Below are 13,921 nucleotides of genomic sequence, written 5' to 3'. Positions count from 1 at the left end.
GCACACTACACACTGATATGTGTTATGATTTATGCCTTATATATTGCCCTGTGTCATTCAGTGCAAATGGCTATTCTGATTACTACGTAATCATAGTTGTCGAGCGATGCAACTGACACTGTGTTTGTGCACAACGCACTCTGTTATGTGTAATGATTTATGCCATTATATATTGCCCTGTGTCATTCAGTGCAAATGGCTATCCTGATTACTTCGCAGTGCGTATTCATAGTTGTCGTGCGATGCAACTAACGCTGTGTTTGTGCACACTACACACTGATATGTGTTATGATCTATGCCGTCATATTTTGCCCTATCCTTCAGTGCAAATGGCTATTCTGATCACTACGTATTCACAATTGTTGTACGATGCAACTGACGCCGTGTACACACAACGCACTGATATGTGTAACTATTACGCCGCTATATATTGCCCTGTATCCTTCAGTGCAACTGGCTACTCTTTTACTGTGTAGTCACAGTTGTTGCGCAGACGCTGTGTTATGTACATTGATATGTGTCTATGATTTATGCCGTTATATGTTGCCCTGTATCCTCAGTGCAGCCGGCTATTCCGATTAACTACGTATTCACAGTCGTTGTCGCTATGCCTCTGACGCTGTGTTTTTTGTACACAAAAATGTAACAATGCTTGTGCATAGTCTCAGTCGTCGCTACGGCGACTTGCATTGCATCTGTGTAGATATTGAAGCGTTATGCTGCCCTTCAATGTAATGGACCATTGTGTACGCATATTCATGCAGTTTCGGTCGCTTCAGCAACTTGAGCTGCATTATACACACAGATGTTTAAAATGTGCACACTGATGTGTTATGCTGTTATGTTGCCCTCTATCATTCAGTGCAACAACCAGCTATCCTATCAAACTGCATATTCAGTTTGTCGCTACAGCGACTACACTGCACTTATGTACGTATAAGGACGCGTGTTGCTATTTTGTTGCTCTGTTTCTTTCAGTGCAAAACTAGCTATCTTAATCTACTGTGCATACTCACAGTTTCTGAATGTATGTACGTACACGGATGTGCAATTTACCATGTGTTATGCTGTAATGCTGCCCCGTTTCCGTGCAGCTAGCCATCCTGATCGAACTGTACATCTCAGTTTCTGTCTCTACGCAGTTCTGTCGCTACGGCGACTTATGCTGCGTTATGTACATGCATGGATGCGCTACAGCGACCGATGCTGTTACGTACATGTACTATGCTGTTATGTTGCCCCGTTTCCTTCAGTACAACTGGCTATTCTGTGCTAACTCGTCTACTCACAGTTGTAGCTACGGCTATGTGTTTGTTGTTTACTAAGGTGCTATGCTATTATGGGGCTATTATCTACTGCGTATATTCATCAGAGCCCAGGTGGTTGCAATTCCAGCATTTTGCCCGGATGAGGTCAGTGTTTCAGAGTCTCAGAAGTACGCTTGTGCCCCATGCGTGCCCTGCGTGCTTATGTGAACAGAACTAGCCAGTTTCGAACTTCAGAGCAGCTCTTCGTCTGCTACGCGGGTGCTAAGAGGCGGCGTGCTGTCGAAACGGAGGCTATCTCACTGGATAGTGGAGGCTGTGCACTGGCTGGCTTATGCTTCACGGGAAGCCATTTCCCTATAGGGGTGCACGCCCACTCCACTAGGAGTTTGGCGTCATCATGGGCGTGGGCGAAAGGCATGTCTATTCAAGACATTTGTTTCGCGGCAGGTTGGTCGTCTCGTAATACCTTCGCGAGATTCTATAACTTGAATATCCCTTCATTCGCACCACATGTCTGTCGGTGTAGGGAGAGAAAGCTGAGCTGTCGTTGGACTAGGTCGTTGGACGTCGCTCTAGCCACGGTTTGACTAGTCGTCAGACAGTGCGAGTTATTATTAGCATAGCTATCATGTCCACTATATTGTGCCCTTTGTTATGTCCGCATTCATAGCCGACAGTATTTTCCTAAGCACCAATCACTTGCTGCAATCTCCCTCCATTCAGTTCAGCGTGCTTAGCTTGATGGGAGGGGCCTTCGTTGGTGCAGATGCCGAGTTGGCTCGGTGCCAATAGATGTTTCAACCAGGTCCGGTGTCTGTTCCTGAGAGCTGGGCGGGGTTTCTCCCACACGGCGGGGGTTTTATTGTTCCCCATACGTAATGTCGAGAGACCGACTCGATAAGGGAACGTCTCTGGTTACTCACGTAACCGTGGTTCCCTGAGAGGAGGGAACGAGACATTACGTAACCTGCCGTGTGGGAGGGACTCTCAGTCTCCTTACTCTCGTTCAGCTAAGATTCTGAGGTTTTTGGCGCCCGCCGTCACCTATATTGAGACGTGTCAGCCAATCAGGTGATGGCGGGACCGCCATTGGCTATTTGCAAGCAAAAGAGTTATTCTATCAGACTTCATGATTCGAGGAAAATGGATTTCCCCCATACGTAATGTCTCGTTCCCTCCTCTCAGGGAACCACGGTTACGTGAGTAACCAGAGACGTTTTCGGATGCATCCTATATATTAATGCGACATTCCTGTAATGACATTTCTTTTTCTCGGATTGATCCGTTTCAGTGTGATCATACGTGCTGAAGTGTTATGCCTACTTTTCGTTAAAAATCATCTGATGCCACCCGAGACCATTTAAAAGTGGCATCTGAAAGTGAATGGAAACATACCGCTACTTTTCACCAACAGCAGTGTCCGTTAGCAGCGATATTTTCATTAATGTACAGGATCGTTTTAACTTTGCACATTTGAAGATGCACCTACCGATCTGTGTTTTGATGTCAGTATTACTGATGAGCGCTGATGGTGGTAAGCCTACACCCTGCTGAAAGAAAAACAAAATAAACCATTACAAACCACTGACTAAACCATTAAAAACTTTGGCAAATGGTTTCCACTACGGAGTGTGTTTTGGTTTTCTATAAGTTTCCATTACAAATTTGTACTGGTTTCCATAGCAGTTTTGTATTTGTTTTGATTTGTAGCCTATGTTTAATGGTTACACTGGTAACTTAGCTGTTAATAATTAAGCCATTAAGAATAGTTTTTAATTAATGAATTTGAATTATTACTACAACTATACACTGGTTTTATCCTTATTGCTGAAAGACATCCTCAAGAATATAATATAAGTTTAATTAAACACCAACTTTTCAATTTAACACCTCAGGTTGTGTTTTTCAAAGAATGAAGAACATGCACCTGAAATCAACATAATACAGAATTAAGACCTGCTTAGCTGGAAATAAACATTTGACACAAAACATTTACAGTATACATGACATTTTTATTACGTATTGTATTATAGAAATACAAGAACTGTGAATTGTGGCTTCACTGTGGCTGACTGCGACCTGCAAAAAGAAGGATAATTTATTGGGATAATGTACCTCTTAAACCACATTACCAGTACATGAGATTATCCATACATTATATATTTTAATGGGAGTCTCAAAGAAGTTGCAAGAACTTAGTTGTTGACAAAACATCATCATGACAAAATTTATCCAACATCTGTGGGTGTACTTTGAGCAGATTCAAGATCTTGACAGCTGTGAACTTTGTCCATTAGTCATGTTGTGTTCATAGTATTACAGTCATCTGTTATTTAGCGTTCTCCTACTCCGGTGTAGGTGTTAAAGGGTTAGTTCACCCAAAAATGAAAATTAAGTCATTAATTACTCACCCCATGCTGTACCAACCCCGTAAGACCTTCGTTCATCTTCGGAACACAAATGAAGATATTTTTGATTAAATCTGAGTGGTGGATCACTGCTACATAGGCTACCTAAGGGAATGAAACTTGACGGCCCAGAAAGTCATTAAAGAAAATGTTTAAATATTCCATGTGCCTACAGTGGCTCAACTATAAGTTTATCAAGCGACGAGAATACTTTTTTTCCGAAAAAAACCCCATAAATAACGACTTTATTCGACTATTCCTTTTCTTCCTTGAGGGCCTGAGACGAGAGTTCAAGAGATTTCCACGACGCATGCGCGAGAACTGAACAAGAAGTATTAGAAGAAGAACGTCCTCTTCTCAGTTCTCGCGCATGCGTCGTGGAAATCATTTGAACTCTCGTCTCAGGCCCACAAGGAAGAAAAGGAATAGTCGAATAAAGTAGTTATTTATGTTTTTTTTTCGGGAAAAAAGTATTCTCGTCGCTTGATAAACTTATAGTTGAGCCACTGTAGGCACATGGAATATTTAAACATTTTCTTCAATGACTTTCTGGGCCGTCAGAATTAAAACATTGTTAAAACATAATCATTATATCACAATCATATGACCTGAATCACTGAACTCATTTAGAAGCCAATTTCTGAGTTAAGTTTACCTCAAGGATTATAGCTGCACTGTCATTGTAGAGCATATCATTTTTGCCTTTTCAATGGAATCCAAATGATCAAATCAATAAAAAAGATACTTTAAAATAATTATTAGTTTATGAAGGCACACACAGATATCAAGAATCAGCCTGTTAATCTCAACAATGGTGACAATTATAAAGCATGTTGCAGTGCATTCTGGGTGCCACCAATCAAAACTCATTCATGGCTCCCATCATTCATTGCTGCATGAATAAATAATGAGCTTATGTTCAGAGGTGATCTGTTTGTCACCATTGCTGAGATTCATATGCTAATTATTGATGTCTGTGTGTGCCTGAATACTAATGTGTTCTTGAAAGATTTTTTGAAGAAGTTTTTGTTTTTGTTTTGATCATTTGGATTTCTTTGAAAAGGCTAAAAAAAATGGTATGCGCTACAATGGCAGTGCTGCTATTATCGTTGAGGTAAACTAAACTCAGAATTTAGCTTCGGTATGAGTTCAGTGATTCAGGTCAAATGATTGTGATATAATGATTATGTTAAAACACAACCAACATCTACAGATCACATTTTCTATTTGATCATCTGGCAGTTATAACTCAGATACAGCAGCCAGACAAAATATAAAGTTAATAATGTGGGGGTCAAGAGCCCATCTAAAACAAACACTCATCTCCATAATGTTGACCTGAAATTCCGGTTTTCTCCTTCAGCGATTCTGCTTGTTAACATCAGGTGTCTTCAATAATGCTCAATCATCACTCAATTATTCACTTAGTTATCTCATTAACTTTACCACTGCTTCAGTGTTCATTTAACACTCAGCTCAGAGTTTAATTGGGTCGCTTAAAATGACTTCCATGATGTTGAAGTTACATGAACAAATTATGTTTGTTTAACCAAACCCAGTTATGTGGAACCGGTGGAACCTTTTTACATAAAAAAGTTTAGTAAAGCCAACACATCATTTTTTTTAGTGTATTAGGGGGCAGCCCTACACTTTTTTTTAACTTTAATAAGGATTAGCTAATCTAGATTAAATTTACAGTGAAGAGTATGCAGTCTGTGAAGGCCTATTGTGTATTGTTTTATTTTTTATTGTAAGGAAAAAGTTATAAAATCTGTTTAGGAGGACAACACTTTATTCTTACCTGATTCAATATGCGTCACAAACCGTATAAAGTACGAATATGTGAGATCAAAGGTCTTTAATAGAATTACTCTCAGGCAGAAAGGAATACAGGGCAACTCACACAATGCATATATAGGTGTAGCGTTGATGAGACCGGACAACACAAACTGAAATGGCCTGGACTCAAATACAGGCAGTGATGATTTATTGGCCATATCGCCCAGCCATAGCTCATGGCTTATAACACTTAGAAATAAATGTATTTTATAAGAAAAAAATAAATAAATTTGAAATACTTTTTGATACCCCACAGGCCTCGACGCTAAGGATTTTCTTCTACTGGCCCGGTCAGGCCAGAGGTTAAATTTTTGACTTGCCCTGACAACATTTTCATTGGCCCCACAACAAAAAAAATTAATAAAGAAAAGAAAATGGGCCTATAAAATAAGCCTAGTATTGTTCTCGTTTTTTTTTTTGATACATGTAAATAAATAAGGTTATGACACCAAAACTTAACTCATTTAAACAGTAAGTAATAAAATGGAAACAAATAATTAAATTAAGAGCAATAGCACAAATAAATACAACAGAACAAACATATAAATGAAATAAATGGTGCTTTTCAGGTTTTTCATGGTTTAAACATTTATAGGACATTTAAAGGTAGAGAAATTGTAATGAACTAGTTATATAGTTATTAACTATATAACTAGATCAGCCTTTATTAAAGTTAATCAGTGAAGAGCAGTTAAAGATGCATAAATAATGCTTTGAAATGTTGAAAATATAAAACATTAAATACTATTATTTGAAATTATTTAAAAAATGAAAAATTAGGCCTACTTTAAATGTGAAATTAAACCCGCCAGGAGGTGGCAGCAAGTCACTGTTAATATGTGAGTCATTGAGATTCAACCGTTTCATTCAAACGGCTGATTAATTCGTGAAGGAAGCATTTTACTGTCGTAATGAGCGAGTCATTGAATCATTGATTCAGCTGATTCGTTCAAAAAGCTGATTCATTCAGTAAAGATACACCGTTGTGTGTTGAGACGCAAAACATTGCTGTGGACTTGGTTTGGAACTATTTTCGTTGGCGGAATAGAGCGCAACAGGCGATTTGATGTCTAAAATGTAATTCACTAATATTAACTTGTTTATTAAACTGCACGTTGTATAAAGTCAACGTTACGTTTGTAATCATGCAGATATTTGGAGAAAAACAGCGCTCTACGTGTAATATTAAATTAATATTAAGTAACACTTAAGTATCGTCTTCTCCCCTTTTCCCTTTCCCACTTGTATCGTATTTCCCTTCCTCAATATGTGCTTTCAATACATTCCTGTTGTCTCTCGACAACGTTTACTCATCACGCACAGAAGGCAGCGCAATACTGCTAATCTGCGTCCCATTCTCTCATCCACACACACACCTCTCTCTCTTTCTACGGGTCTATGGAATGGTAAGTCAGCAGTCAATAAAGCTGACTTCATTCCAGCCTTTGCATCTCATTCTACTCTTCATATCTTGGGCTTGACTGAGACCTGGATCCGTCCAGAAGACTCAGCAACCCCTGCTGCTCTCTCTAACAACTTCCTTTCTCCCACACCCCTCGCCAGGCTGGGAGGGGTGGGGGCACTGGTCTTCTCATTTCTAACAACTGGAAATACTCAACTCTCTCTTCTCTATGCAATAACAACTCGTTTGAATATCATGCAATTACACTTACAACTCCCATTAGGATCCATATTGTAGTTATTTATCGCCCCCCCAGGTCAACTGGGAAGCTTTGTTGAGGAGCTTGATGTGCTGCTGTCCTCTTTCCCTGAGGATGGCTCCCCACTCGTAGTCTTTGGTGATTTCAACATTCATCTAGAGAAGCCGTATGCTACAGATTTCATCTCTCTCCTAGCCTCATTCGATCTCAAACGGCTCATCACCACAGGTACTCACAAATCAGGCAACCAACTGGACCTGGTTTACACACGCAACTGCATCACAGACAACTTTTTGGTGAAACCTCTCCACAAATCAGATCATGTCCTCATTACTTTCAATCTACAACTCCCTACCCAGCATGCACCACCAACCCCCCTACCAGTTACTTTCAGATGAAACCTACGCTCACTTTCGCCTTCCCATCTTTCCTCTGCTGTGTCATCTTCTCTTCCCTCAACCTCACAGTTTTCATCTCTGGATGTGAATACCGCAACGGATATTTTATGCTCCACTTTAAGTTCTTCTTTAGACAATATCTGCCCTCTCTCCTCCAGGCCAGCATGCGCTACTCCCTCTAACCCCTGGTTATCCGAGGTTCTTCGTGAACACCGGACCAAACTCAGGGCAATGGAGAGGAAATGGCGCAAATCAAAAGATACGTCTGACCTGAGTATGTATCAATCTCTGCTCTCTTCCTTTTCTCCTGATGTTCACACTGCAAAATCTTCATATTTCCACAACAAGATCAACAGCGCCTCTAACACACGAATACTTTTCAAGACATTAAACTCTCTCCTCTGTCCACCATCACCCACCTCCTCTTTAACTGTTGATGATTTTGCTAGCTTCTTCACCAACAAAACAACTACTATCAGCAGTCAGTTCTCAGCTCCACACACACAGGAACCCAAACCATCCTCTCCCACTACCAGAAACATTCTCTTTACCTTCTCTCCACTAACCGAGGAAGAAGTATCTAAACTTCTCCTCTCCAGTCATCCTACCACCTGCCCTCTAGACCCCATCCCCTCAGACCTTCTACAAGCCATCTTTCCCACACTGTTACCAGCACTCACACACATCATCAACTCATCCCTCCACACTGGCATTTTACCTACAGCATTCAAGCAGGCTGGGGTAACTCCACTGCTTAAAAAAACAACATTAGACACATCACTTTTAGAGAATTACAGACCAGTCTCTCTCCTACCATTCATTGCGAAAACACTTGAACAAATTGCTTCCAACCAAGTGTCATCTTTCCTGTCTCTGACCAACCAGCTAGATGTCAACCAATCTGGCTTCAAGAAAGGGCATTCAACCGAGACCGCATTACTGTCGATCACAGAAGCCCTGTGGATCGCAAAAGCTGCTTCCAAATCATCAGTTCTCATTCTGCTGGATCTTTCTGCTGCCTTCGACACTGTGAATCATCAGATCCTTCTATCCACCCTCTCATCACTGGGCATCAAAGGGACTTCCCTCCACTGGTTTGAGTCCTATCTCACAGGTAGGTCCTTCAGGGTTACATGGAGAGGCGAGGTATCTGTGTGTGTTCTTCAGCAAGTTCAGATACACTCCACCAGGTGTCCGTCTCCTACTGCCATCCACAGTGTATAGACCTCCATTTTGTTCAATTGTTGCCGTCTCTGACAGAAGCTCGATGGCTTTCTTTTTTCCGATAACTCTCACCACACGCTCTATTAGATCCTTCTTTGGTTCCATGAGTCTGTGTGCGATTTCATCAATCACTTTCTCATCAAGGTAATCCTCCACGATCTCATATCGCCCCTTGATGTCCATCTCAGCCCGTGGGCTCAGCCTCTCTTTTGGCCGAACGCTTTCTCTTCAGACACTCGTCTTTCTGTTTTCCCCCTGTCTGCATGTACCCCTCCAGCTCCTCATCCAACATGCTCTTCAATCCCTCCTCCTCCTCTCCACGCTCCTTCTCCATCATCTTGCGGGCCAGGATGTAATTATAGGTCTCACTCTGGCGACTGCTCATGCTGACGCACATCAACTGAACACAGGGGTTCCTCAGGGTTCAGTTCTCGGACCGCTCCTCTTCTCCATTTACACCACATCACTGGGACCCATCATACAGGCACATGGTTTCTCTTGCCATTGCTATGCTGATGACACCCAGCTCTACCTCTCATTTCAACCAGATGATCCCACAGTAGCTGCACGAATCTCAAGCTGCCTGGCGGACATCTCGGCGTGGATGAAGGAACATCACCTGCAGCTCAACCTGACAAAGACTGAGCTTCTCGTTCTCCCTGCCAATCCGTCTCTACAGCACGACTTCACTATCCAGCTAGATACATCCTCAATCACCCCATCAAGGTCAGTCAGAAATCTGGGAGTAATATTTGATGACCGGCTGTCCTTCATAGACCACATTACAAAGACAGCTCGATCATGCAGGTTTGCTATGCATAACATCAGGAAGATCAGGCCTTTCCTAACTGAGCATGCAACACAACTTCTCGTCCAGGCCCTGGTTATTTCTAGACTTGTTTACTGCAATGCTCTTCTGGCTGGACTTCCATCATGTGTAACTAAACCTCTACAAATGATCCAGAACGCTGCAGCCCGCCTTGTCTTCAACGAGCCCAAAAGGGCTCACGTCACTCCTCTGTTCATCTCTCTGCACTGGCTACCACTCGCTGCTCGCATCAAATTCAAGGCTTTGACGCTTGCTTACTGATCGACCACAGGCTGAGCTCCCTCCTACTTTCACTCCCTACTACAAGTCTACATCCCTACCAGAAGCCTACAATCGGTCAATGAGCGACGGCTCGTGGTGCCATCACAGCGAGGCACTAAATCACTCTCCAGAACATTCTCATTCACGCTTCCATGCTGGTGGAATGATCTTCCCACCCTCATCCGGAATACAGAATCCCTGACAGCATTCAAAAGACAACTGAAAACTCATCTCTTCCGTGAGTACTAATAAATTAACAAAGTACTAAAAAATAAATAAAAAAAAACCTTTTCTTCTCCTTTAAATCTTCCCTTGCCTGGTTTTTGCTACCCTGAGCAATGCCTGAACTTTGTATTCTGAGCACTTCTTGCGTTATTCTTGCCTCTTCACAATGACTCGCTTGCTTTAGTCCTCAGTTGTAAGTCGCTTTGGATAAAAGCGTCTGCTAAATGACTAAATGTAAATGTAAATATTGGTTAACTATATTAAATAATATAAATATATAAGACATGACATACAGGGGCATTTTTGCTCTTTATCTTGAATTTGAGCGCATTCTAAATGCAATTCAATAGACTAAATCATGCAGTAAAAGCTTGCGCTCTAAATGTGCACAAGCGCTACTAGACATCACGTAGTCACTAGTGACTAGTGTATGCGTGCACTCAATGGGTGTGTTTTTGTTTGTTTTTTGTAAAGTGAGGAACATACTCGATAATGTCAGATCATTAGGCTAAATAAACAATTACGATATCACAGACGATATATATCGCACAAGCAATGGCGTTCTGGCATTTCACCGGTAAGAGACGTTCACACATCAGCACAAAAATACCGGTAAATTCTGTGCCGGTAATATACTGGTAAAAATGACGGTAAAATAAAAAACGCAGTGCCGTTGCCTTACCCGTATGTGGAGGAGCGCTTCAGTTTTATTATCTGTTCAATTTGACAGGGTGCTTTAAAATAGGTGCTTTTGTATTAGTGCAGTCTGCTGTATTTTTGGAAATAGCCTAGACAATAAAAATTAAGTTGAGATTTAAAAGACAATATTTAGTTATATTATTGATTCAACTGCACTGACACTATTGGATGAGAGCCAAACACTCACAGACACTGTTATATAACTGAATTGAATCAACATTGAAATTTAGCTGAATAATGGCACTATCTTCTGTAGAGCTGCTTTATGGCTGAAATAAGTTTCATGATGAATTTTCCAATATTAACACTTTTCACATTTTCCTGTTTATTACTGTAAACCTCTAGCCTACTGTATAAAACACTATATAAACAAATATAACTTGACTGTTTAATTTAGAACAGCCAAGTGTTTATTATTTATTTAAAATGGTTTATTCTTACTCCTTCAGAGCGTCTGCTGGTATCAGGATCGAGTCGCTCCATATCTGCGTCTGTGGGTGAGGACGTCACTCTGAACTGCTCTGTCGACTCTCACATCAAACTTGAACACATTGAAGAGGTTTCATGGAGGAAAACAGATGAAGATGATATTCTGGTTCTGCTCTATCAAAACAATGAGGCGTTTCCAGATTCATCAAATCAGTGATACAGAGACAGAGTTGAGTTCTTCACTGATGAAATCCCCAAAGGAAACTTCTCTCTCAGACAGAAGAGTGTCAGAACTGAGGACAAAGGAGTTCACATGTGTCAAGTGTTTGCTGGAAGACTTTCAGCCAATACAACAGTGGTACTGGAGAGACTGGGTGAGTCAGAGGTATATTCTAGATTAAGACACCAATTTTGTTAAGTAATAAATATCCAGATTTAGAGTGAGTTTCATTAAGTTACATATATTATTTCCATATACTGTTATTTTCCACTGGGCTACCTGAACATAACTGGGTTCACATATTGCGTTGCAAACATCTTCAGTTTGTCAGTGCTGGCTATATGGCCATGGTATAAGCGGGATAATCCACGGCTAGCTGTGCATTAAGAGATTTGAATGCGCTCCACTTCATGTCGGGACGTTCTCTGCCTCCAAGTCATGCATTATAATCGTTTAGCTGTGGAATATCCCCTTACATATTTTAAGTGTGTTTGATTTATTCCAGTGAACTCAGAGGTCAATTCTTGCAATGTTTAAAAATGTACAGATTTGTGTTTGAGAAATAAGATATACATGTTATAACGATTTCAAAAATGGCAAATGCCAAAACCTGTAACTTAGGCTGTACACAGAGCACTATCTAAAAAATATCCTATGTGTTTTCCTGTCATTTCCTTTTGTTGTCCTTCATTTTCATACTAAAAAAGAGCCATTATTCATGATTCACATTCATGCTTACAACAGACTTGACAAAACATCATAATGACATTTGTAGGTCAATATACAGGCTATCCTTGACAATAATGTAACTCTGTTAAGTGATGTCTGTGTTTCACAGGTTTCTCTGTTTCACACATAATGGTGTTGATTCTCTGTATCTCTGCATCTGTATCTGCACTTCTGCTCTGCTTTATAATCTACTACAGACCACAAAGTAAAGGTAGGTCCATGTGAATGCCATGGCAGTGCTCTTATCTGCTATAATTCACAATTTAGCAGATCCAATGAACAATTTTACTGTGTTTGTCACCACCTGGTGTCCAATGTAAAAGCTTTAAGCTGTGCGCCAGAGCATCCGTACCGAGCGTGCCCTCGGTCAGGGAATAGAACTGGGCGCAATGGGTCGAGTCGTGAGAGGCAAACAGATCTATCTGCGCGTCCCCGAACTGGTCCCAAATCAGCTGAACCGACTGGGGATGGAGTCGCCATTCTCCAGGGAGGGGCTGAAGCCGTGAGAGCTCGTCGGCTGCACAGTTCAGCGCTCCGGGAATGAAGATGGCTCGAAGCGACCTCAGATGCTTCTGACTCCATAGGAGGAGGTGGCGAGCGAGTTGTGACATACGGCGGGAGCGTAGACCACCTTGATGGTTGATGTACGCTACAGTGGCGGTATTGTCTGAACGGACTAGTACGTGTTGACCCCTGAGCAACGCCCGGAAGCAGTGCAGGCCAAGGCGTACTGCCAACAACTCGAGGCAATTGACATGCCACAGCCGCTGGGGTCCTGTCCAGGAGCCCGCAGCAGCATGTCCATTGCACATGGCGCCCCAGCCCGTGGTGGAGGCATCTGTTGAGACAACAACATGCCGGGAAGCTCGTGCCAGGGGGACACAGGCCCTGAGAAAACCGAGGTTCGCCCACGGGGTGAAGAACTGATGGCAGGTCGGAGTAACTGGTACTCGGAACGTGCCGTGTTGCCATGCCCACCTCGGGACTCGGTCGCGAAGCCAAAGCTGAAGCGGTCTCATATGAAGCAATCCGAGCGGCGTGACCGCGGCTGCAGATGCCATATGCCCCAGGAGCCTCTGAAAAAGTTTCAGTGGAACCGCACTCTTGCCCTCGAATTGCCTTAGGCAAGTCAGCAGTGACTGCGCGCGCTCGCTCGTAAGCTGCGCGGACATGGCGACCGAGTCGATGTCCATACCGAGAAAAGAGATCAAGTGAGTCTACCGAGTCTACTGTGTCAAGTGAGTCTACCAAGTCTACTGTGTCAAGTGAGTCTACCGAGTCTACCGAGTCTACTGTGTCAAGCGAGTCTACCGAGTCTACTGTGTCAAGCGAGTCTACCGAGTCTACTGTGTCAAGCGAGTCTACCGAGTCTACTGTGTCAAGTGAGTCTACCGAGTCTAATGAGTCAAGTACGTCCAGTAGTGAATCTAGCCCTGTGAAGCGCCGTCGCAGAAGGAGGAGAGGGAGGATTCGTTTGGCTTGCCAGGCTCCGGAGGGCGTTCCCAGACTCCTCGCCCTGCCGGCCCCGCCTCTGCGCCTCGCCCTGCCGGCCCCGCCTCTGCGCCTCGCCCTGCCGGCCCCGCCTCTCCGCTTTGCCCTGCCGGCGCCCTTCAAGCACCTTCCTCCCGTGGATTTCCCCAAGTATTTTTTGGGGGGGGGGCAGGAGGTACCCTGTGAGGGCCTTGGGGGCTGCGTCTACATGGACCTTTGCTAGTAGGTACCCTGAGAGGG

General features: G+C 42.7%; 2 protein-coding genes and 1 pseudogene across 4 annotated transcripts in view; 1 reads left to right on the top strand and 2 right to left on the bottom strand.

Moving 5' to 3' along the window:
• Positions 1-13,921, bottom strand: part of LOC143710998 (MIF4G domain-containing protein B) — a 1,123,636-nt gene that overhangs the window by 438,973 nt on the left and 670,742 nt on the right. The window lies entirely within an intron of this gene.
• The window catches only part of LOC143711055 (uncharacterized), a 60,009-nt gene that overhangs the window by 42,935 nt on the left and 3,153 nt on the right, over positions 1-13,921 (top strand). The gene's annotated exons all lie outside the window — the stretch shown is intronic.
• On the bottom strand, positions 675-9,195 carry LOC143711029 (phosphorylated adapter RNA export protein pseudogene; annotated as a pseudogene). Its single transcript, XR_013194730.1, has 2 exons — positions 8,721-9,195; positions 675-731 (listed from the first exon to the last, which is right to left on the bottom strand). The product of XR_013194730.1 is annotated as a phosphorylated adapter RNA export protein pseudogene (transcript).

The sequence above is a fragment of the Siphateles boraxobius genome, unplaced genomic scaffold (genome assembly GCF_051911475.1).
Source record: "Siphateles boraxobius isolate OS27281-9 unplaced genomic scaffold, OSU_SipBor_1 49, whole genome shotgun sequence".
NCBI classification, from domain to species: Eukaryota; Metazoa; Chordata; class Actinopteri; order Cypriniformes; family Leuciscidae; genus Siphateles; species Siphateles boraxobius.
This window is presented reverse-complemented; position numbering and strand designations above follow the sequence as displayed.